Raw genomic sequence first — 22,937 nt, 5'->3', positions numbered from 1 at the left:
TATACATATACATACACATTTACATATACATATATACATATACATATACATACACATACACAGCTAAAAATTACCCAAGATGAGGCTTGAACTCCTGGTCTTTCTGACTCCAAGTCCCAAGATCTATTCCCTCTACCTGGCTCTGTGCTGTCACCCCATTCAGTGCAGATCTTTATATTGTAAGCTTTTCACTCTCCAGGCTGTCAATTGCATCCTCTCACAAGACCCTTGATAAATGTTTGTCAAACAATAATCTGGGTTTGCCATACCACCATCACAGGTTGGAGGCTGAGCCCAAGGCTTCTAACTTGTCATCAAGAAAACCCATGAACAGTGCTGGGAAAAGTGGTGACTCATGTACCGGGCGTTCATCTGCATGGAACCTTCATTCACATTTTGTTAAGTGTGCACATGCATCCACACAGAGGGAATGAGCTGAAGAGACTTCTAGGTACCTTTTTCCTTTTACTTCTCCAGTCAATAAACATTTATTGAGTACCTACTATGGGCCAAGCACACTACCACTTTTTCAGCCTTTCCCTCCACCAATGTACGTTTAAGTTGCTATGGTTCTGCCTCATGCTGAGCAAATTTATTGCAGAGATTGAAAACTGGAAGAGGCTTGGTTGGAAGAAAACAACAATAATAACTCAAGGCACTAAGCCCTATTGAAGAAAAACTTGACCCTATGGTCAATGGTTTAACTTCTTCCCACCCTCCAACCTGCTCATCTCAACCACTCCCTCTAAATACCCAGAGAACTCTTAAGTAGCATAAAGAACAACATGAAAGGGCCATGGATTCTCCCCTCTGCCATCCATGCTAATAAACACAACATAAATTAGCTCCAGTGGTATTTTCTTGCAAGAGTTAAATGTGGTGACCCATTCACTAAATGGATTCAATGGGAATGATGTCATCCCACAATGGAGAGCATCAGTTACTGGAGCCAGGGCTAATTGTGGGGGCGTAGCCCAGCTTGGTCTGACTTGATCAAAATGAACTGAATTATACAGAAACTCCCAGTAATTCCTCCTTCCCCAAACTCAAGTGGGCCATTCCTTCTGGCCAAGAAGGATATTGGGGGTAAAGTTTCCCACAGTTTGCACTCATTGTTTTGCTGACCTTCGCTAGAAAGAGGCAGCTAAAATTGGTGGCAGTGAATTTAGTTTTCTCCTTAAATTAAATTAAGAAATGTATTGCCCTGTAGGGTAAATATGTAATCCCCTTCTGTGTCTAGGGCTCTTAATTTGGGATCCATGCACTTTTAAAAAAAATATTTTGATAACTATACTTCAACATAATTGGTTTCTTTTGTAATTCTAGGTATTTTTATTTTGTGCATTTACAAACATTCTGAGAAGGCATATCCATGGGTTTTACCAGACTGTCAGAAGGGTCCAATGTCTCTCTAGAAATGACTGAAGAGCAGTTAGTGGTAAAGGATCATGAATGTAATTTTTCAGGTGAACTGTACTACATACATATACATATACATATACATATACACACATATATGACTTCTTTGGTCTGTTAATGGGGAATAACTACTTTTCATAGATTCTCAAAGTTGGAAGGGTCCATAGAAGTAATGGGATCATAAGTCATGGGCTGGAAAGAACTTCACAGGACATTGATTCCCCCCCTCATTTAATAGATTAGGAAACGGAGATTCAGAAGGAGTCAAGGACTTGTCCAGGCTCACTTGGATAGGCAGCATCCATAGCAGGATTTAAACCCAAGCAAGCTTTCTACTCCACTTTCATCTTCTCACTCATGTGGTCTCCCACCCAGGACAGAAATCTTCATTTTGATACCCCTTTGACAAGGAAAGGGGAATCTTCTGTTTCCTTCCCTTTTGGGGCGCCATGAAATAGATGAATCAGTGTGCACATGTTCATATTTTCTGATTGGTGTGAAAACATCCATCCCAAGAATTTTGTGAGCTTGTATTCATTCAGAGGGTGGGGAAACAAAAGACTGAATTTTTTTTTCCCCAATATGGATGGAATTTTCCCCAAGTACAGCTGATTCAACTATTCAGAGAAAAGAATAAAAGCTGCAACATGGCCTATCCAAAAGCTGGTCTGTCAACCAAATATGCGCTTTAAGCATAAAGTGGAAGCAAAAGAATTTCCATTTGAAGTGTCGAGCTAAATGGAGATGTAAATGCAGAAAACAACAGCTGCAGAAATCATTTCAGAAGCTGCCAGTGCGAGTCGATGATGCTGCAGTCTCTCTCTCCCAGCGGCAGCTTCGGTAGTAGAGGCAGAGAGGGTAGAGTTGTTGGCTTGGAGAAGTCCATCTTTAAGCCTTATTCATTTTGAATCAGTAAATAGTTAAGCGCCCACTCTAGACCAAGACAAAAACTCAGTCCCTGCTCTCCCAGAGCTTACGTTCTACCAGGAAGGACCCAACACACACAGACATACATACACACACAGACACACACACACAGACACACACACACACAGACACACACAGACACGCACACACGCGCGCACACACACACACACACACACACACACACACACACACACGAGTAAATACAAAATGGATCCAAAGTTTGAAGTCACTGGTGTGTTAGGGTCCTTCAAGCACTTCCCCAAATGATGACCCTGGTGTACATCTGCTGTTCTTAACCAAAATGGGTTCAAGAGAGCATGGAAAGGGAAGTGACAGAAACCAAAGGGACCAGTGTCCCTTCCTCTCCTCCAGCAGCTGGATGGCCTGGGAGGGACCTGAGAGGCCAACAGGCCTGAAACAGCACACTCTGCTATAGGATATCCCTTCCTGACAGGCAGAAGCAGAGGGAGGTGGGAGTGGAAGGCATTAATAAATACAATACTTACTTATATCAAGGGCAGTCATAGGCCTCACCACAGTCTTTTCGCACCAGAAGTTAAAAAAAAATCCAAGAATTTGGCAGACGAGAATTGAACAACAGCCAGATTGCTCGGCTTTTGAAAGGTCATTCTGGACACCCAAACAAAAGCCAGCATCGTTATTTCCAGGCTGCCCGAATCCGTATCAGGTCAGCGGCTAACATGCCCTGACCTTAGTTCTGTCAAGACTCTGTCCAATCACCCAAAATGACACCTTCCTTTCCTTCTCCCGCTTATGTTTTAGAGACTTCCCACCCCAAAATAACCAGCAGCAAGTCTGAATAACTGAGAGTTGTCTTTGAAATCCATCAAGTTCACAGAATCTTAGAACTGGGAAAAGACCTTGGAGATTCATCTAGTTATTTCACAGATCAGGAGATGGAGGCCCAGAAAGTCTGGGTGACTTTCCCATATAAGTTTTTAATTAAATGTCTGCCTTCGATTTTGAGCTATTCATGCCTCAGAAATTGCTTTTACCCTTGTACAGATATGAAACTAGCCAAATATTTTATCTCTTATTTTCATTTTCCAAGCCAAAGTTTCTGTTCACAATGAGACCCAGAATGCCAAGTTTCAGTTCCAAAGACACGTTGAGGGAAAATTATGTGTGAAGAAACAGTGTAGTAGAATGAGAAATGTGGTGCATTAGGCAAGAGAAGGTTTGGCACCACTCCTAACCATCTCCGTGTTGGGGCAAGTCACCCAACGCCATCGTACCTTAGTATCCACAGCTATAAAATAGAACGAAAATAAAAGTCATCGTGCCACCTCATACTTGGCTGAAAACGTGGGCTGCCATTAAATGAGAGCTTGGTTTGAACTTCTGAGAATAAACTTCCTCTGTAAATTTAAATTGGTGGATTATGGAATTTATATCCAGAAGGAGCCTTGGAAATTTTCTAGAAACATTTTACAGACAGATCCCAGAGAAGTGAAAGGAGTAAACTGAGGTAGTACTCATCTCCTAGTGGCATTTCCAACTCTTTCTTGATTCTGAACTTGGTTCATCAAATAAAGCACTAACATTCTCCTTCCCAAACCTAATTAGACAGTAATTTGTTCCTTGCCACTTGAGTAAACCTTAGATATTTCTCAGAAACATAACCTGATTTTCTAGTCCTTCTTGGGCTAATTATCAAACCAAGAACTGAAAAAGAGTAAGGGATGAAGCTTTTAAAAATACACACACTTATATGTATGTATATATACACATATGTATGTTTTATATATATATAATATATATTTATATATTATACACACACACACATTCATATGTTATTAGGGTCTTTGTGATGTTTGTTTTTATATCAGTTGTTTTTTTTTTCCTGGACCCTTCTCCCTTCCCAGTTTCTCCAGTGGAAACAATACAATATCTTCATCCTCTACTCTTCCTCCTCTTCTTCTCCATCACTCAAACATAGCCTGATCCCACATCATACAGAAAGCCTTACCTGACTAATCAAGAGACAACAATCTCCTTTCCATCTCACCCATTTGTAATATATTATTTCAGTGGCCCTTTCTTTTTTACTTATTATTGTTGTTGTTTAGTCATTTTTCAATGATTTTTGGGGTTTTCTCGTCAAAAATATTAGAGTGGTTTGCCATTTCCTTCTCCAGCTTATTTTACAGACGAGGAAACTGAGGCAAACAGAGTTAAGTGACTTGCCCAAGGTCACACAGCTAGTAAGTGTCTGAGGTTAAATTTGAACTCAAGTCTTCCTGACTCCTGGCACTCTATCCCCTGCACCACCTAGCTGCCTCTTTTTTTCTTTACTTAGCACTCCCAATAAAACCATCCTAAATAAAATCATTTGCAGATCTCCCCCAAAAATAATTATAGAAATGAACCCAGAATGAAGAGCAAATATGTTATATTTGTTTTACAACAAAGCAAATAAACAAAAAACACCACAATGAATATTCTCCCACATCTGTAGCTATTAATCATTAGGAATATCCAGCCCGTTTTGAAATCCTTAATTTCTGTAAGCTTTCATCCAAATTTTCAAACATATGTGGTGTAGGATTTTCCATTGATTTTGCATTCTGCTATTTACTGTTCTTCTACTGTAACAAAATCAAAACATCAGCCCAATTTGTTTATACACAATTCAATCAATGCAGACTTTTCACCTCCTTCATATGAGGTGCTGTGCTATGCTCCGAGAAGTATAAAGTTGGGCAAACTATAGTCTCTGCTCTAAAGAAGTTTTTAAAGCCTCTTTAAAGACTTAAAGAAGTGTTTCTTGACTAGTAAGAAAGGTAAGATGAAGAGAGAAATAGTTATAGTCTAATATAGAGAGCTAAGGGATAGAGCGCTGGGTCTGGAGTCAGGAGGACCCGAGTTCAAATTTAACCTCAGACACTTATTAGATGTGTGACTTTGGGCAAGTCGCTTAACCGTATTTACCTCAGTTTCTTCATCTGTAAAATGAGCTGGTGAATGAAATAGCAAACCCCTAGAGTATCTTTGCCAAGAAAACCCCAAATGGGATCAACAAAGAGTCAGACATTACTGAAAAGACTGAGCAACAACAAATGTATGTAATATACATGTGTGTATATTTCTGTGTATACACATGAACACATGCATATGTATGTCATGTGTATCTGTGTATGCATATGGAGAGTTTTACATAAATAATTAAAATTATACTTTTGTAGACTATCCAGTGATATATGCATATATAAATACATGTATTCAATTCGTGTCTCTGTGTGTATTCAACCTACATGCTGTATGGGATAGTGGCGAGACTGTTGTACTTGGATTCAGAAGACCTGGGTTCCGATCCTGTGTGACCTTTCCTAGCCATGTGCAGCCTCTTCACTGATTCCCTGTGTGTCTCAGGACGCTCTCTAGAGCTCCTCTCCTAATCATAGCCCAGCTGAGGTCTGCGCAGGTGGAGGGAGAGGGTTGAAATCTGCATAGGTGGAGGGATTTCCCACCCTGAAGAAATCAGATCTTTCATATGCACATAAACTGAGCAAAGCAAAACAAAGCCCAGGTGTTCATCTTAGGAACCTAAGCTTACTTACCATGTTTTCCTGTGTTCAGAAATTAGCCACATCTTATGCCTGAGAAAGCAGAAAACAGTATTTGCCCTGAAATAGGTGTAAAACAATTTAACATAAACAGGGTCTTAATGTAATGTATATATCATTAGGTCTTATAAGGAATACCAAAGGAACACAAGTCAAAATCAGAAGTAAGTCTGTCACAGCCCAGATTTGTTGTTGTTTGGTCATTTCAGTCACGTCCAACTTTTTGTGATCCCAGTTGGGGTTTTCTTGGTAAAGACACTGGAGCAGTTTGCCATTTCCTTTTCCAGTTCATTTTACAAATGAGAAAACTGAGGCAAATAGGGTTAAGTGACTTGCCCAGGGTCACGCAACTAGTGTCTGAAGCCGGATTCCAACTCAGGAAAATGAGTCTTCCTGACTAGAAGCTTCATGCCAAAGATGGCATTGAGTTCTTTCTACTCGACTTTGAAAGAAAGTGATTGCCGTATTCCCAATTTCCATTTGTTTGAGCCTGAAAATGGAACATGGATAAGGGAATGTCTGCATGGTGATGTCATAAGCTGGACCACTGAATAGTGATTCCTGGGAGTAAAGCCATATTTGGTGCCCAGACTCTTTAAAAAAAGAATCCAGAAGACTCTGTGTGTGTGTGTGTGTGTTTGTGTGTGTGTGAGTGTTATTGAAACCTTCATGAAGGTTCAAAGGTCTGAGTAATCACTGAACACCAATAAGGAAGAAGATGGTTATCTCACCAAGAAGGAGGACTTGAATATTTGAAATGAAAAACATGCCTGAAGACCCTCAGTGTCCTTTCTGAGGGTTTGAGTGATTTGGCCAATTCCCAAAAAGAATGCATGTAGCCAAGACTAAAACTAGAAATAAGCTGAAAAATAAAGGCTCTGGGACAGATTTGTTCTGGTTGGCGGCCAGTGGGTTTTCCAGCTCACTTGAAACAGTCTCCACCCCCATCCAGGCCACAGAAGTGTGAGTTTGGTTGCAAGGGGATTGGGTAAGAGGGTGTGGGTGGACCAAACACCAGGAAAACAACAGAAAGTGCCTTCCACAAAGTCACTGGAGTGATCTTGGATGTAAAATACGGCCCAGTGGTCTTGACAGACAGAATGAGAGCATTTTGTAGGGCCAAGAACTTTCCAACAAGAAATAACAATAACAAAAAATAATTACTGACATTGATATAGTGCTTTACATGAGTTTCCCTTGAATCTCACATCAACCAGAGGCAAGGAAGTCATCGAGAAGGTAGAATTGGATTTCGGAAGACCTGAGATCAAATCCTGATTCAGTTATTATGTGACCCCAGACAAATCACTTCAGCTCTCCCAGAATCAGTTTCCTCATCTAGAAAATGAGAGGCACTGTGAACTCAGTGTTCCAGCCCTAAATCCGTGATCCTGTGAACCCAGAGAGGTAGTTACTACAGATATTATTGGGCCATTGAGATGAGACTCAGGCTCCCAGGCTCTTCGTCTGGTTCTTGCCACTAATTACTATATAAAATGAGATCTAGTGTAGTCACAAAACCACCAGATAGAAACAAAGAGATATCTTTGCACATAGGAGGGCTCAACATATATAGCTTGGATTTTATATATTTCAAAGTTATATATTTCACCTGAATATCTTCATTTATGATACACGTATCACCTAATAAGCTTTGTGAGTACTTCCCCTGTGTAGCATTGCACTTAAATCAGTTATTCTCTCTCTATTCCCCCCTTTTTTGGTAGCAAAGTGGAGACAGTGGTGGATTTGGGAGTCAGGAAGACCTGAGTTAAGATCCTGCCTCTGATGCTTGCTAGCTGTGTGACCCTGGGCAAGTCACCTAAGCTGTCTTAGGCTCAGTTTCATCATCTACAAAATAGGATAATAATAGCACCTACCTCACAGGGTTGTTGGGGAATCAAATGAAATAATATATGTAAAAGATATATAAATGTTTGCTATTATTGTCAGCAGCAGTGTTATCATTTTTTAAAATTCTTTTTTTCATTTTTAGGCAATTGGGGTTAAGTGACTTGCCCAGGGTCACACATCTAGTAAGTGTCAAGTGTTTGGTCTGAGGCTGGGTTTGAATTCAGGTCCTCCTGACTTCAGGGCCAGTGCTCTATCCACTGCGCCTCCTAGCTGCCCCTAGCAGCATTATCATTGAGGCTGATAGATGGCACAGTGACTAGAGTGTTGAGTTTGGAGCATAGAAGGAAGACCTGAGTTAAAATCCTACCTCAGGCACTAACTTCCTTATGAGCTTTTGAGCAAGTCACGTAAATATCTCAGCCTCAGTTGCTTCATCTGTAAAACATAAATAATAATAATAGCCACCACTTCACAGGGTTGTTGTGGAGATTGAATGACATGCAACATGCTTTGCAAACCTTAAAGTGTTAAATTATATTATATATTATGTGTTGTATATATACATTATACATAATATATATGTTCTAAGGGTACATGTTATTATAATTTGTTATTATTAGATCAGGGAAATGCTGCAGATATATTTTATATTTCAGCAAAGCACCTGATAAAGTCACTCATATTCCTGTGGTGAAGGTGCAATGATGTGGGATGGCCAATAATCGAATAATGAGATGGGTTAGAACCGATTGAGCAGCGGGTCCTTTTTACCCAAGTAAGAGCCTCTGGAATCTGTGATTTGCCCTGGACCATTTACATGTTCATCAATGACTGGGACCAAAGCATCAGTTTCATCAGTGTGGGGATGACACAAAACCAGGTGGGAGAGTGAACCCCCTGGATGAGATGCGGAATCCAAAAGGATCTAAACAGGCTGGACCAGATTGAATAAGATGAGACAGAATAGGGAAAAGAGCAGCGGGATGTGTCAACCAAGAAAGCACATTCAGTGTTGGCCTTTATATTAACAGCGGCGTGAAGTCCAGGGAACAGGAAGTGCCAGTCCTCTTGTGGCTCTGCCCTGGTTAGATTGCATTGGGAGTGTTGAGTGGAATGCATTGACACCTCATTTCAGTCAGCTAGAACAGAGGTCTCAGACAAATGACTCTTGGGCCCCATGCAATTTATAACCTTCCTGAGTGCAGCCCGAAACAGATTAAATTTAATAAAATAAATAAAAATGAAATAAAATAGATAATTTTGTATTTTAAAACCCAGTTAATATGCAGCCTGCAATGATCCTTCTGCATGGGTTAGTGGCCTCCTTTTCTATTTGAGTTTGAGGCTACTGAGCTAGAATGTGAACAGGGAAGAGTAACCAAGATGGGGAAGGCTTCAATTTCATACCATATGTGGATCACTCAGTGGAAATGAGAATTCTTAGCCTGTAGAAGAGAAAACTGGCATGAGGGGGTAGGTCAGTTGTGACAATAGCTGTCCTCAAGCATTTGAAAGGTTGTCATAAAGAAGTCTTGGTCTCAGAAATGAGAACTAGAAACAGTGAAATAAATGCCAGAGAGACAAGTTTAGGCTTGATCTATTGAGGAAAGTCCCATAAATTATTCCTAAATGGAATAGAGGTCTTGAATAAAAAGGTCTGGAAGCGAAGGCTTGATGACCATCTGTCAGATATTTTGGGAATTTGTGTTCAGGTATGGGTTGGACCGGATAACCCCCAAGGCACAGGATGATAGATTTAGGGTTGAAAGGGACCTTCAAGGACACAGGATCACAGTATCAGATTTCAAGCTAGACGCAAACAGAATTCTTCCTATCCAGTCTCCCATTTTATAGATGAGGAAACTGAGACATAAGTGGCTTGCCAAGTGTTTGAGGACGGATTTGAATCCAGATCTTCCTGGCTTCAAGTATCTGTTCTAATCCTCTCATTTTACAATTAGGGAAAATGAGGCCTAGATCCTTCCACCTCTGAGATTCTGTAATTCTGTTGGAAACTGACATTGAGAGAGGCTTCAAACATCAGGTCTTCTTTTCTATTGCTTGGTCTTTCTTCTTCGTAGGAAGGCACTCTCTGTTGGGTTATAGACACGTTGGCCATTTATGAAAAATGGCTTCCTTGATTGGGAAATTAGGCCAGGACCTCTTGGGCCCAAATGGTCCTACAACTTTGATCTCATCTAATGAAATCCTCTTCCCAGAGAAGAGACTCAGTAATCCAATGTTCACCCTTCCCCTTTTTGAGAGCTGCTTTTCGAAGGGCATGAGTAGCTGACCCGATGCTACTGAAAAGCCCTCTGTAACCGTACGCTGCCACATTGGTTCAGATAGCCATCATGCCTTTCAAATTTAGCAGCACTCTGGGATGTCCTTGGACTTCATGGTGAAATTCCGAAGAGGTCAAAACCTTTCCTTCCCTGTCATCTTTTTATTTTTCCAATTTCCAGAGCTGCTAATCTCATGGGATTGGCCAGGAAAGAGAGAGAATGTTATGACCTATTTGGCATTTTCATAAGCAAAATGCATTCAGGCCCAGGCTCTAAATGTCCTGGAAAAAAATTTCATTTTGAAACAGATGAGGAAAGAAAATCCTTCTCTGTCATTGAATCCTAACTGCCAGAGGTGGGCAGTGGCATGTAGACCCCACTGGGAAGAACGTTTACAGTTAAAAGCCAGGAATAAGGCAAACCCCAGAAAAATATAATGAAGACAATAGAATCTATCTATCTTCACTCTTCTCAATATCCACTTTCTGAACTCATTTTTTCCCTATTCCAGTGGCCTTCAGGTATCTAGTGCCCCCATGTTACCTTGGACCCTACTCTCATGGAAGGGAAAAAATCTGACCAAATAACTCATGCAGCCAATTTAGAGCTCGAAGAAATTATAGAGTTCACCTAGGCCAACCGCCTCATTTTTACAGCCAAAGAAACTGAGAGAGATCATAGGAACCTTATATGCAGAGCTGAAAAGGTCTGTAGAGGTTGGATACTTTTGCAGCTGAAGAAATTGAGTGCCAGGAGATATCGAGTGAATTGCTCATTGCATATGTAGTAAGCAGCAATCCATTCAAACCCACATTCTCCATTACATCACACTCACTGTTGGCGAGATGAGCTCTCTGGTCCCCTCCAGTTCAAAATCCACAAATCTACAAACTCCTAAAGGTTCTCATTCTCGATTCAATATCTGGAAAGGGCCCTACAGGTCACCTAACCCAATACTTTTACAACCACCATGATACATCTAGGGAAACTGAGGTCTAGAAAGATTAAGCAGCTCACCTATTGTCACACAGTTGGTTGTTTGGAGTTTGTTAAACCAGAACTCAGCTCTCCTGGCTCCTAAGCCAGGGCCCCTTCAGCCACCAGGCACAGCCTCCCTAAGCTACCAGCTGATTCCAAGCTCTAGCATCTGTTAGACTGGCCCAACATCAGATAGCACTGTGGATGCATTTCATTTTCGGGCTTTGCGGGAATTGTCCAGATGCCACCAACTCTCCTTTAAGCCTTGGCTGGCAGGGTTTGAGTAGATCTAATTACGTGCTGGTCTGAGTAATGCCATTATAGATAGATCCCCATAATGTTAGCACCCAAGCCTGTTGGCTGATTTGATTAAATGGCTGCTGGGATCTTCTTACTCTCTGTTTATTTGGATAATTTGACTGAATTCTGCACCCCCCCCACTCCCCTCCAACTCAGACTTGCCCCTCCCACTTCATTTTCTGCAGTAAGCTGGGCAGCAACTGATTCTATTTCCATTTTTGTTGTGTTTTCTCTGCTTAAACACAAATGGCTTTACTTTGATGTTGGTATTTAATCGTTTCAGTCACGTCTGATTATCTGTGACCCCATTTGGGGTTCTCTTGGCAGAGTTACTGGAATGGTTTACCATTTCCTTCTGCAGCTCATTTTACGGATGAAGAAACTGAGGCAAGCAGGGTGAAGTGACTTGCCCAGAGACACACAACTAGGCCAGATTTGAACTCAGGAAGATGAGACTTCCTGACTTCAGGTTCAGCACTCTAGCTTTACTTGGAGGTGAATAAAAATGATGTGGTCCTCATCAGAGCAGGTAGGAAAGAGCTGTGTCTAAGAATGGATGGCCGTGTCCTCAGTGGCCTGCATTTCTCAGTCACTGGTAGTGCTCCGCTGGGTAGGACACCATCAAAAGTCCTTGGCTTGCTCTTCCATACTGGGGAGGCAGTGCTTCAGATTGGCTGGAATGTTGTATTTGCAATCAGAAAGACCCGAGTTCTCCTCCCACCTCAAGCTTCCACTTAGCTACGTGATGTCATATCACTGGACTTTCAAGCCAAAAGCTTGTGAGATGCGATAGACATCTACCATGTCAGTTAGTGGCTGGGGCTTGCTTTATGAAACTTTCACCATGTTATCATGAGCTCGTGATGTAACACAAGACACGTTGTTCTCTCTTTTGGGAGCTGCTAGAGGGAGGCATGAGAAGACCTGGGAGGCAAGGGGACCACCAGACATCATGATAACTGGCATTTAAGTCGTGCCTTAAAGATTTCACAGCCTTTTATAGAGATGATCTTAGTTGACCTTCACATCAAGCTAGTAGATTAGGGGAATGATGGCGTCAATCAGAAAACCCTACATTCAAGTTCTTCTGACACATCATGCTTTTGTGATCCTGGGGGAATCACTTAACGTCTCTGTACCGTAGCGGGACTTACTGAGAGCATATAAATGCCAGAGAAGGTGTGATCTGCATTGGAAAAGGAAGGTTATCACCCAGAACTCCCTGTGAAGGTGAAAGCATGAGTATGGTCCTTCTCCACTCTCCCTTAAAAAAATCAGTCTGCTACAGGTATATGTCCTCATTTTGCAGATTGGGAAATTGAGGTCCTATTCTCAGGTAAAATGACCTGCCCAAGGTAACACAGGTAGTGAGTACCAGCAACACTGGGATTTGTGTTCTAGTGCTCTTAACTCTCACCTCAGTGTTATTTCTACTACAATTCACTTCTCTAATAGGTCTGAGGGGAAGAAAATGGACAGTTAAGATAAAGGATGAATTAATGCAGGTATGCAGCTACTTGGGGGCAGCTAGGTGATGCAGTGGGTAGAGTGCTGGGCGTAGAGTCAGGAAGACTCATCTTCCTGAGTTCATATCTGGCCTCAGACACACTTACTAGCTGTGTGACCCTGGACAAGTCACTTAATGCTGTTGGCCTCAGTTTCCTCATCTGTAAAATGAGCTGGAGAAGGAAATGGCTGACCACCCCAACATCTTTGCCAAGAAAATCCTAAAAAGGGGTCACGAAGAGTTAGACATGACTGAAAAGACTAAACAATAAAGTTACCACTTTGGGGGGTGCAAATTTGAATTATTTAATGCTTTTTCAGTGAATTCATATTTCTTCCCATAGAATAAACATTAAATCCAGACAGAGTCCCTCTGGATGTAGGTTGTTGAATGGCTGAGTGGATAGATCACTGGGGTTGGTGTCAGAAAGACCTGAGTTCCCAGCCTGCTTCCAACGCTAGATGTGTGACCCTGAATGAATTACTCAACCTCTTCCAACATCAGTTACCTCATTGGTAAAATGGGGGTAATAATAAGCTTACTGTGTTATTGTGACATTCAATGAGATACTGGATGTGATGTGCTTTGCAAATGCTAGCTATTATTATTACTGCATTAAGGTTAATGTTCCGTTTGTTAGGGACAGTTGAAATCCACTGCTTGCACTTCCCCATTCTAACGAGCAGTGCTTGTCTTTCGTTTCCTGTAGGAACGCCTGCCCTCGTTGACCTCAGTAGCAATGTTGCCTCTCATCCCTGGAAATAACCTTGGTAAGTTACTGGACCCAGAATCTCCTCCCCACTTGCATTACATGTCTCAGTTATTTGATGACTAGGCAAGGCGTGCATGAGTGTGGAGACCCAGCCAAGCCAATGCCTTCATCATGAAGTACTGGGTGAATGTTGCCATGTTTCCATGTCCAGACATGGGGTGAGTCACCGTCCCAAATCATGTAACCTTCCTGAGGACAGAGACGACATCTTTTTATACAGTGAACAGCAGGTCACCCAGTTGGAAGTCTAGAATTAATCAAATTAGTGTTAGTGATGCCTTAGAAATCCTTTCTCCTTTCTCCTGAGATCTCTATGTATAGAACTGGCTTCAAAGGTGTAACCAGGGTGGGGCAACTGGGTCTTTCCCCCCAGGCACCAAATTTAGAGGGTGCTGACAACTGGATTCTGGATGCCAAGTAATTAAGGTTTTCATTTGTGAAGCGATCCTCATGAGGATACTATGAATATAGTTTTAAGGCTTTCAATCTATGATTCTTGATAGCTGCCAAGATAACTTGAGCCTTAACATTAATTTGAGGCATTTTCATCCTCATCTTTTCATAAGAAACCTTGAACCCATGACTACCATCCCAGGAGGAGTAGACTCATGTGTTCCATGCTAAGGAGCTGCTCAATTGAGGCTTCTCATTCCTCAATTAAAATCATTTTATTCTCTGGCACATAGTAAGCACTTAATAAATATTCATTGATTGGTTGATTTATCATAGATTGTGTTATTGACTTCATATGTTCTTCATTGACATGATTATACTTACAGTAATGCACAGAATATCCTGCAGAGAAGAAGCCTCCATCTCCTCTCATATCCTCTATCTCTCACTTGGATGAGCACCAAGCCACCTTTGCTAGGAAGACCAAGTTACCCTCAATGATATCTACTTAAGAGTAGTGTTGTATCCCCCATCATCCCTAGGGCGCCCAACGGTCCTAGTGTCCGTATGACACCCAGGAATTATATCCACCCTTCTTGACTTAGCATGGCACATGTTTGCCGGCCAGGGTGTAAAGTAATACTGTTTTTAATTTCCTTAAAGGTATACCTTTTAGAGTTTCCAGGGGTTTTCCCTAATTAATAGGTGATCTATGCTTTATGAAAATACTTAGGCTTATGGTTAGCATATGTTTAGCCGGATGGTGAAGGGCACAACAGTTCCTGTATTCTTGCTCAAACCAGTTAGGGGGAAGAAATTTGTATTTAAATGACAGGCATTTGAGAGTATTTTAACAAGCTTTATGAGTATGTGAGGGGTAAGGAGGAATGAGGCGAAAAAAAACTAAGAGAGTTTCCACACCCCTCAATAGTGGCTGTATCCTGACTCAACTGTAGAAGTTTGCTAAGGCCTTTATTAATCAGGTCACAGATTTAGAGCTGGGAGAGACCTTAGGGGTCATCTTGTCCAATCCTCTCATTTTACAGATGAGGAAACTGGAACCCTGAGAGGTGAAGTGGTTTGCCCAAATGAAATAATCCATTTTATTCACACAGACAGTGAGCAGCTAGGTGGCTCAGTGGATAGAGCGCTGGGCCTGAAGTCAGGAATCTTACTGAGTTCAAATCCAGCCTCAAACATTTACTAGCTGTGTGACCCTGGACAAGTCGCTTCATCCTGTTTGCCTCAGTTTCCTTATCTATAAAATGAGCTGGAGAAGGAATTGACAAACTGCTTTGCCAAGAAAACCCCAAATGGGGTCATGAAAAGTCAGTCATGACTAAACATGACTGAACACACGGGCAGTAAGTTATAGGGGCAGAATTTGAGCTTGAGTCCTGCAACTCCCTTATTTTATATATGCATAAACTGAGACCAAAGGAGTTTAAGGTGGTTGTTTTTTTTCTTGGCTGTCCCTCATGGCCAGAATTCTCTCCCTCCTCATCTCCACCTCCCGGGTTTTTTTAAGTCTCAACTAAAATTCCACTTTCTGCAAGAAGCCTGTTCTAATACCCCCATATGTTAGAACCTTCTGCATGTTCAGTTGCCCAGTATATACCTCATTTGTACAAAGCTCTTCGTATGCTGTCTCCTCCATTAGACTATGAGTCCCTCAAGAGCAAGGATTGTTTTTGCCTTTCTTTTTATCCCCTGTGCTTGGGACATTGGGACAGTACCTGGCATACAGTAGGCGCTGGATAAATGCTAATTGACGTGACTTAAAATGACTTGCCCAATGTTACATTTCATCAATGGCAGAGCGAGGATTCAAACCCAGACCCTCTGACTACATGTCCTTCCTTCTTTCCACTGGCCCCACAAAGAGCAAGGAGAAAAAAATCATGGGATCATTCTCTTTGAGATTTGAAATGGGAAATTCCATGTTTTGCCAGGATCAGAGCTTTGCCGGTGTATTATGCTGTTTGCTGACGTTATATATCTTGCATGTACAGGGTCTGGCAATAGGAAGGAAACTAGAGCTAGCCCAAAATGTAAATCATTTAGAAAAAAATGGAGGAAGAGGAAGAGGAAAGGGTGCAGAAGAGGAACACGACAAGAAAAAAATTAGGGAAGAGCTAGGAGCTATTTTTTTCACTTTTATTTTTTTTTTTAATTTGAGGAATAAAACAAGTATTTCTTAACATAGTATAATTTTTAAAAAGGTGATTGCACATGAAACTGCAAATCTGTTGTGTACAACTTGCTATTCCTTTTAAAGATATAATAAAGTTGTCATGTAAATTTCTTTTTTTTCCCTGCCCAGACCAAAGAGAAAAATGGCATTTGCAAATATTTGGCAAAAGGCAACGGTTAGGGGCAGCTAGGTGACACAGTGGATAGAACACTGGCCCTGGAGTCAGGAAGACCTGAGTTCAAATCCAGCCTCACACATTTACTAAATATGTGAGCCTGGGCAAGTCACTTAACCCCAACTGCCTCCAAAAAAAAAAAAAAGACAGTGGTTAGAATTAGAATATGGAATTGCCAACTTTGCTTTTTGTTTTCATAAAGCTTATGATGCTGCCTGAATCAATGAATTTTAGAGTGGTTTATTAGATATCAAGCAGTCGGAAGATTTTTAAAGAATACTGGCTCTGGAGTCAGAGAACTTGGGTTCAAATTCCACCTCAGACAGACAGGCAGACAGACAGACCTGTTCAAGTCTGGACTAGTCACCTACTTATCTGTAGAGCGAGGGGTTGGAATAGGTGGTCTCTAAGCTCCCTTCCAGCCCTAAATGGATTCTGGTAAGATGCCAAGCGTGGCTACATCTTGACTCTCATTGCAGGATATTATGACATCCTAGGATCATAGCCCTAGGCCTGGAAGGGTCCTCCGGGGTAGTCAAGTCCAACACTTATTTTCCAGGGGAGGACACTGAGGCACAGGCAGTTTAAGGGCATGACTTGACTCAGACCGTGCGATAGCATCAGAGATAGATTTGATCTTGGGGCCTCTGCCTTCAAAGACAGTGCCCTTTTGAAAAGCTCTGGCTTCTACTATTTATTAAAACAACTTTGACGTTCCAACACCCCCATTTTACAAATGAGGAAAGGTGAGGCCCGAGAAGCGATTTGCTCAGTGTCTCATGGGTAGGGAGCGGCAGGGCTGGCATTTGAACCAGGATCCGTTAACTCCAAATCCATTGCTTTTTCCAGCATGGCCCAGGCATCCAGGCCAGAGAACTTCTAAAGCAACAGGGCGTCTAAGAGGTTATTTTTCTCCTTCCTGACCAAATTTGTCCCCTTAGAGATCCTCCCAATTTAGACAAGTTCTCCCAGTCCCATCTGTTTAATTAACCCTTTGTATAAGGAAAAATCAAGCCCTTCTTTATTAAAACAAACAAAATTATCCAACCTATAACTAAACTCATTTCTGTTTGTTTTTCTCAAAAATGCTTCCTTCAAGCTATGAAAACTGCCTAGCAAATTAAAAGGGGCTCTGGGCTTTGATATGGAAACCAACTTTGTAGTACGGCTTCGGCTTCTCTCTGGGTTTTTTTTCTTTTCCCTTCAAAACAACAAACTCGAAGTTCTAGGACTTGGGTACTTTGTTATGGAAAACGTTTGGTCTAAGGCCACTTTAATGCCTGTAGCCTTGCTAATAGTTCAAAACAAAATGTGGGGAAAACCATGTTCCTGGCTTCCCCAAGTGGTATTTGCAGTCCAAAGCAGCCTGAGTCCCTTTCTGCTTGGTTGGACTTGGGGGCGAGCTCAGAGAATGAAAGCTCTTGGTTTCATTTTGCATTTGGACTTTTTGCCCTGGGTCTCAGACAATGGGATCGTAGCTTGACAAGCGGAAGGACTTTGGAGGTCACCTAGAGCAGAGATATCAAACATGCAGCTGAACCAGATTAAAATGTTATTGAGCGATATTTAACAAAACCAATAAAATAACAATAAAACAAAGATAACATTACATCTTAAAACTGTCAATATGGAGCCCACTGTCAATATGGATTAATGGCCCCCATTTCTATTTGAGTTTGATACAAGTGATCTGGAACACTCCCCTAGCCCCCCAGCCCCATTTTACAAGTAAGGAAACCTAGGGCTTGAGAGGGGACTTGTCCAAGATCACACAGCACAGGTAGAGAGTGGTAGGGGTAGGATTTGAACCCACATCCTCTCAATTCTACTGCCCTAGGACCCTATCTTTGTAGAATTTTAGAGTTGTCAATGGCCTCAGGAGTTCTAATTATATATCCAAGTGGTCTTTGTAACTTATAAATAATTATATTTCAATATTTCGTGATTAAATAATTAGACATTAATAAATGATGATACTCTATCTTCATCCACCCTCCTGTATCCTATTATTATTGTTCAGTCAAGCTTGACTCTTCATGGCCCCATTTGGGGTTTTCTTGGCAAAGATACTGGATGGAGTGGTTTGCCATTTCCTTCTCCAGGTCATTTTACAGATGAGGAAACTGAGGCAAACAAGTGAAGTGACTTGCTCAGGGTCACACCGCCAGTAAGTGTCTGAGGCAGGATTTGAGTCTTCCTGGCTCCAGGCCTAGCGCTCTATCCACCGTATCACCGAGAGGCCCCTGTATCCTGACCCAGCTCAAATTATCCTCCAAGTCCAGATGAAACCTTCAAATTGTTTTAGTCTTCTCTCTCATGGAGCACTTTGAGGATGAGGATGGTGTATGGACTGGATTTGTTTTTTAAATAAAAAGTTGCAAAAAGCGTTCCTAAAGTGAACATGGTGCCTAATATAGACAGACATGTAGAATGGGAAATGGAGAGAGATTTTTTTTGGAACCCTACTCTAATATAATATAATGATATGTAATCACTGATAGGTCTAATTTTAAGAAGGTAAAAAACTTTGCTCATGTAATTTTGTTGATTTGGCACCCACTGCATATACCCTTTTTGGTATTAGAGGAGACTAGGCTACAAACGTAGAATGTAGGCCCTCTTCCCATAGGAATTGTTGTCTTCTCTGTGCTTATATCCCTAGTGCCTAGCACAGGGCCTGACACATAGTAGGTGCTTGTCAACTAGCTGATTGATTGATCTAATATGATTCACCAGAAAGTGTAACTTCTCCCTAAATTGGGAGGAATATTCTGGGTCTTTCCTCAAGTTAGCCAACAAATCAATCAATCGACAAACCCAAAAGTATTTATTATAGAGATGTTTTGTATGACTTCTCATGCATAACTAGTGTCATATCATTTGCCTTCACAATGGATGGGAGAGGGGCTAGAAAAAAAGAAGACGATTTGAAACTGAAAATTTGAAAATTTGAAATTTTACCATAGAGCTCATTGAGGTCCCAAGACCATTTAGTGTCTTTGGAAATACCAAAGACCTGAAGTTTCTGCCCCCATTTTATTTTTCAGCACTAACCAGATTTCAATACCTGAAGCAAAATTCTTCCAGAAAATTCAATCAAAAGATATTCATCTAGTGCCTACCGTGTGCCTAGCATTGTGTTAAATACTTGGGAGGAAGCAAAAGAATTTTTGTCAATCAGTGGTAGTTTATTGAGTTCCTACTATGTGTCCAGCTCTATGATAAGCCCCTTAGCAGATATGTTAGAAGTAAAAGATGTTCTCCCACCTTTATGGAATTTGGGAGCCATGTTTTATAGAAAGAGCATTGAATGTGGAAACAGCATCTGGATTCAAATACTGTTACTGACACTTCAGAGCAATGTAAGTCTGAACAAGTCATTTAACTTCTTGAGCTTTATTTTTTTATCTGTAAAATGGGACTACTAATAACGATAGCAATTTGATGAGACTGGTCCTGGACTCAAAAAAACGTGGGTTTAAGTCTTGCCTTCAATGCCATACTTGCTGGGTGTCCGTCCATAAGCAAGGTATTTACCTCGGTGGGTCTGAGACTGTAAATTACAGAAGAGTCCCCAGTCTACATTAGTGGAAGTAATTTCCACAATGGGAGTTCCTTGTACCTGTGAAGACAAAAACAAAATAATGTCTGTGTGTGTCTGTGTGTGTGTGTGTGTATAAAATGATATATAGTGCTTTAAAGATTGCACTTTTTACATTCATTATCTTTTAGGAGGTTCACAGTAATCCCATTAGGTAAGTGAATCAGGCATTATTATCCCCATTTTCCCGACGAAAGTGACTTGCCCGTGGTCATGCAAAACAAAAGGGTGAGAGGCAGGATTTGAACTCTCTCCCCCAGGGGTGGCTCCAATGGGAAGTTTTTTGACAAGCTTTAGGAATGTGAGTCATTACAGGGGAGCGGGGCCCCCACAATCCTGAGCTGCATGGAACCAATAGAGAACAGAGAACGATTTCGTGCTAACGCCGCAGGCCAAGCACAGCACAGTTTCTGAGATGGGAAGGATCTCTGTAAGAACCATGGAGAGCTGCTCTGTGTCCAAAGGGGCTGAAAGACGAAGCTCGTTTGTTTATTTCCCTTCACTTCCCTCCTGCCCCACCCACACTTACTTTGTTTCTGAATCCTCACAGCCCAGTACAGCCAGCAGCGCATCAGACAGCTCAGCTCCTTCCTGTCTCCAGCCAGGCCTCTTCCATCACCCTCTGCCCTCTAGGCTGTCGCTTGTATGGTGGCTTCCCCCTGACGCTGTCCATCCTTGCTTACCTCCCTGCCAGCTCTCGGTCTTTGCATCTCAGAGTCTACATTGTTCCCCAGCATTTCCCCTTCCTCCTCTCCTCCCTTCAAACTCATGAAGCCCCAAACCCACATTAAACCAATCAACTTCTTTGGGAGAGAATATTTAAGTTGGTCAGTCAACAAGTCAGTCATTCAGCCAACAGCATTTATTAAGTGCCTTCTATGTGTTAGGTACTGTGTAAAACAATGGGGATACAGACACTGGCCTCTTTGCTGCTCCATGAACAAGATGTTCTGTCCCTTGGCTCTGGGCATTTTCTCTGACTGTCCCCCCTGCCTGGAATGCTCTCCCCCCACTTCTCTGCCTGCCGTCTTTCCTGACTTTCTTTATGTCCCAGCAAAAACCCAGTCTTCTACAGGAAGATTTCCCCAACCCCTCTTAATTTTAGTGCCTTCCCTCTGTTAATTATTTCCTACTTGTTCTGTATAAAAATTGCTGGTAAAATTTTGTTTGCTTGTTGTCTCACCCATTAGATTATAAGCTCCTTGAGGGCAAGGACTGTCTTTTGCCTCTTTTTGTATCTCTAGTGCTTAACACAGTGCCTGGCACAGAGAAGCAGCTTAATAATGTTTATTGATTAATTGAAAGAAGGATAAAAACAATTCCTACCCTCAAGGAGTTTACATTCCAATGGGGATGATAACTTTGTACATACAGAGTAGATGAAAGGGAACCTGAGAGAGGAAAGCTCTATTACACATCTATCATATGCCAGGCAGCATGCTAGGCCCTGGGGATACAAAGGTTAAAGAAGATATCTATAACCAGCCTGCCGCCATACTCTTCCTTGATACTACACTGCTGTTTATAGGTCAGAAAGCACCACGCTTGAGTGTGTAACACCAGGCCTCAAAACTAGGCTTTCCTGGGCTCTTATTAAACAATACAATGCCAAGTACAAGGCTCCATACTGAAGCCACTGAGTTTTAATCATTGCTTTGGGTGTTGCTTCATTTTCTTGCCTTGTAAATTTTCTGTGGGTGTGGATCACTCATTACTTCAGAATCATAGACACTTACAAAGATTCATTAACCATTTTAATCCATGAACAAAGTTATACTTTGCCTACAAAGGTGACTGGATAAATTCCCAAGATGGCAGGCAACTAGTCAAATATTCCATCTCGTAGTAACCAGCTAAATAAATGGTTGGGGTTTTATTTGTTGTTGTTTTCTGTTCAGTGAAACATCTTTTTTCTTTCTCTGTGAAATTATTTATATGTTTGCATGTTTAGTTTCTAAATTAAAAATATATCAAGGGGAGATTTTTTGATAAATTAGAAGGCTACTTTCAACGTCAGGGCCATTGGGCACTTGGCTCAGAGAGGTTATTGTAGACTGGTGGGATAACTCTGTTCTTTGGATTTGAATACTGGTAACACTTAGCAATTTTCCATTACAAAAAGCGAGCGACCATCATCAAAGTCCTATTCTGATGCTTTATTGTGGTGTGGAGGCGACCTTGGGTTTTCAAAGGCTATGCCAACAAGGGAGCAGTAAGGTAGCTCACTAGATAGAGTATCAGGCCTGGAACCAAGAAGACTCATCTTCCCAACAATGACAAACCTAGCTCAATGTGGAGAGGCTCTTCACTGGAAGGTGGGTCACAAGGGGATCGTTTTCTTTGCCATGGCAACCTGTGAAATGGACAGAACTATGTAATGGCCATTATCCAATCCTACTTCTATAGAGATGGTGACAGTTAGAGTGGTGGGCAATGGGCCAAGGTTACTAAGAACCACACAGTTCTGAGCCCATTTCCAAACATTAATATACCTGTTCATCAAGGACATGCTTTACTGACATATCACTGGGAGAAATTAAATGACGTCTCTCTTAATATTCTAATTACAAAAGACATAACGAAGTTGCCACAAAATGGAAGGATCACAGGCTCCTCTGGGATTAACAAATAAGGGAGCAGATGGATTTGGGCTTGTGTGGCCAAAAGCAACAAGAAATATGATTTCATGGAACACTGGGTCATCTTGCCTTACAATGTCCACAATGAGTCTAAACTAATAGGCTTCCTTTAAGATATTTCATTTCGGTGCCAATAGCCAATGGAAATTATGAAGAAATAGGAAAAATCCAGTGACAGAATAAGATTCTCAGCTTGATATTAACAATGCCTGGAGACAGCGGCACAAAGTTGGCATGGAAGAAGATGGCAAAAACATGGTGGGAAATGTAAATTGAAATCAAGAAATGGAAAAGGCCATGCACTCC

The 22,937-nt window shown here is 41.5% G+C and overlaps 1 protein-coding gene across 6 annotated transcripts in view; it reads left to right on the top strand.

Moving 5' to 3' along the window:
* THRB (thyroid hormone receptor beta) overlaps positions 1 to 22,937 on the top strand; it is a 391,398-nt gene that overhangs the window by 250,342 nt on the left and 118,119 nt on the right. For all 6 annotated transcript variants that reach the window (XM_027871970.1, XM_027871973.1, XM_027871969.1 and 3 more), the window contains one exon: positions 13,567 to 13,627. The gene's annotated coding sequence lies outside the window, so the exon portion shown is untranslated. The remainder of the gene's footprint in view (positions 1 to 13,566; positions 13,628 to 22,937) is intronic.

The sequence above is a fragment of the Vombatus ursinus genome, unplaced genomic scaffold (genome assembly GCF_900497805.2).
Source record: "Vombatus ursinus unplaced genomic scaffold, bare-nosed wombat genome assembly UNPS02014799.1, whole genome shotgun sequence".
Lineage (NCBI taxonomy): Eukaryota > Metazoa > Chordata > Mammalia > Diprotodontia > Vombatidae > Vombatus > Vombatus ursinus.
This window is presented reverse-complemented; position numbering and strand designations above follow the sequence as displayed.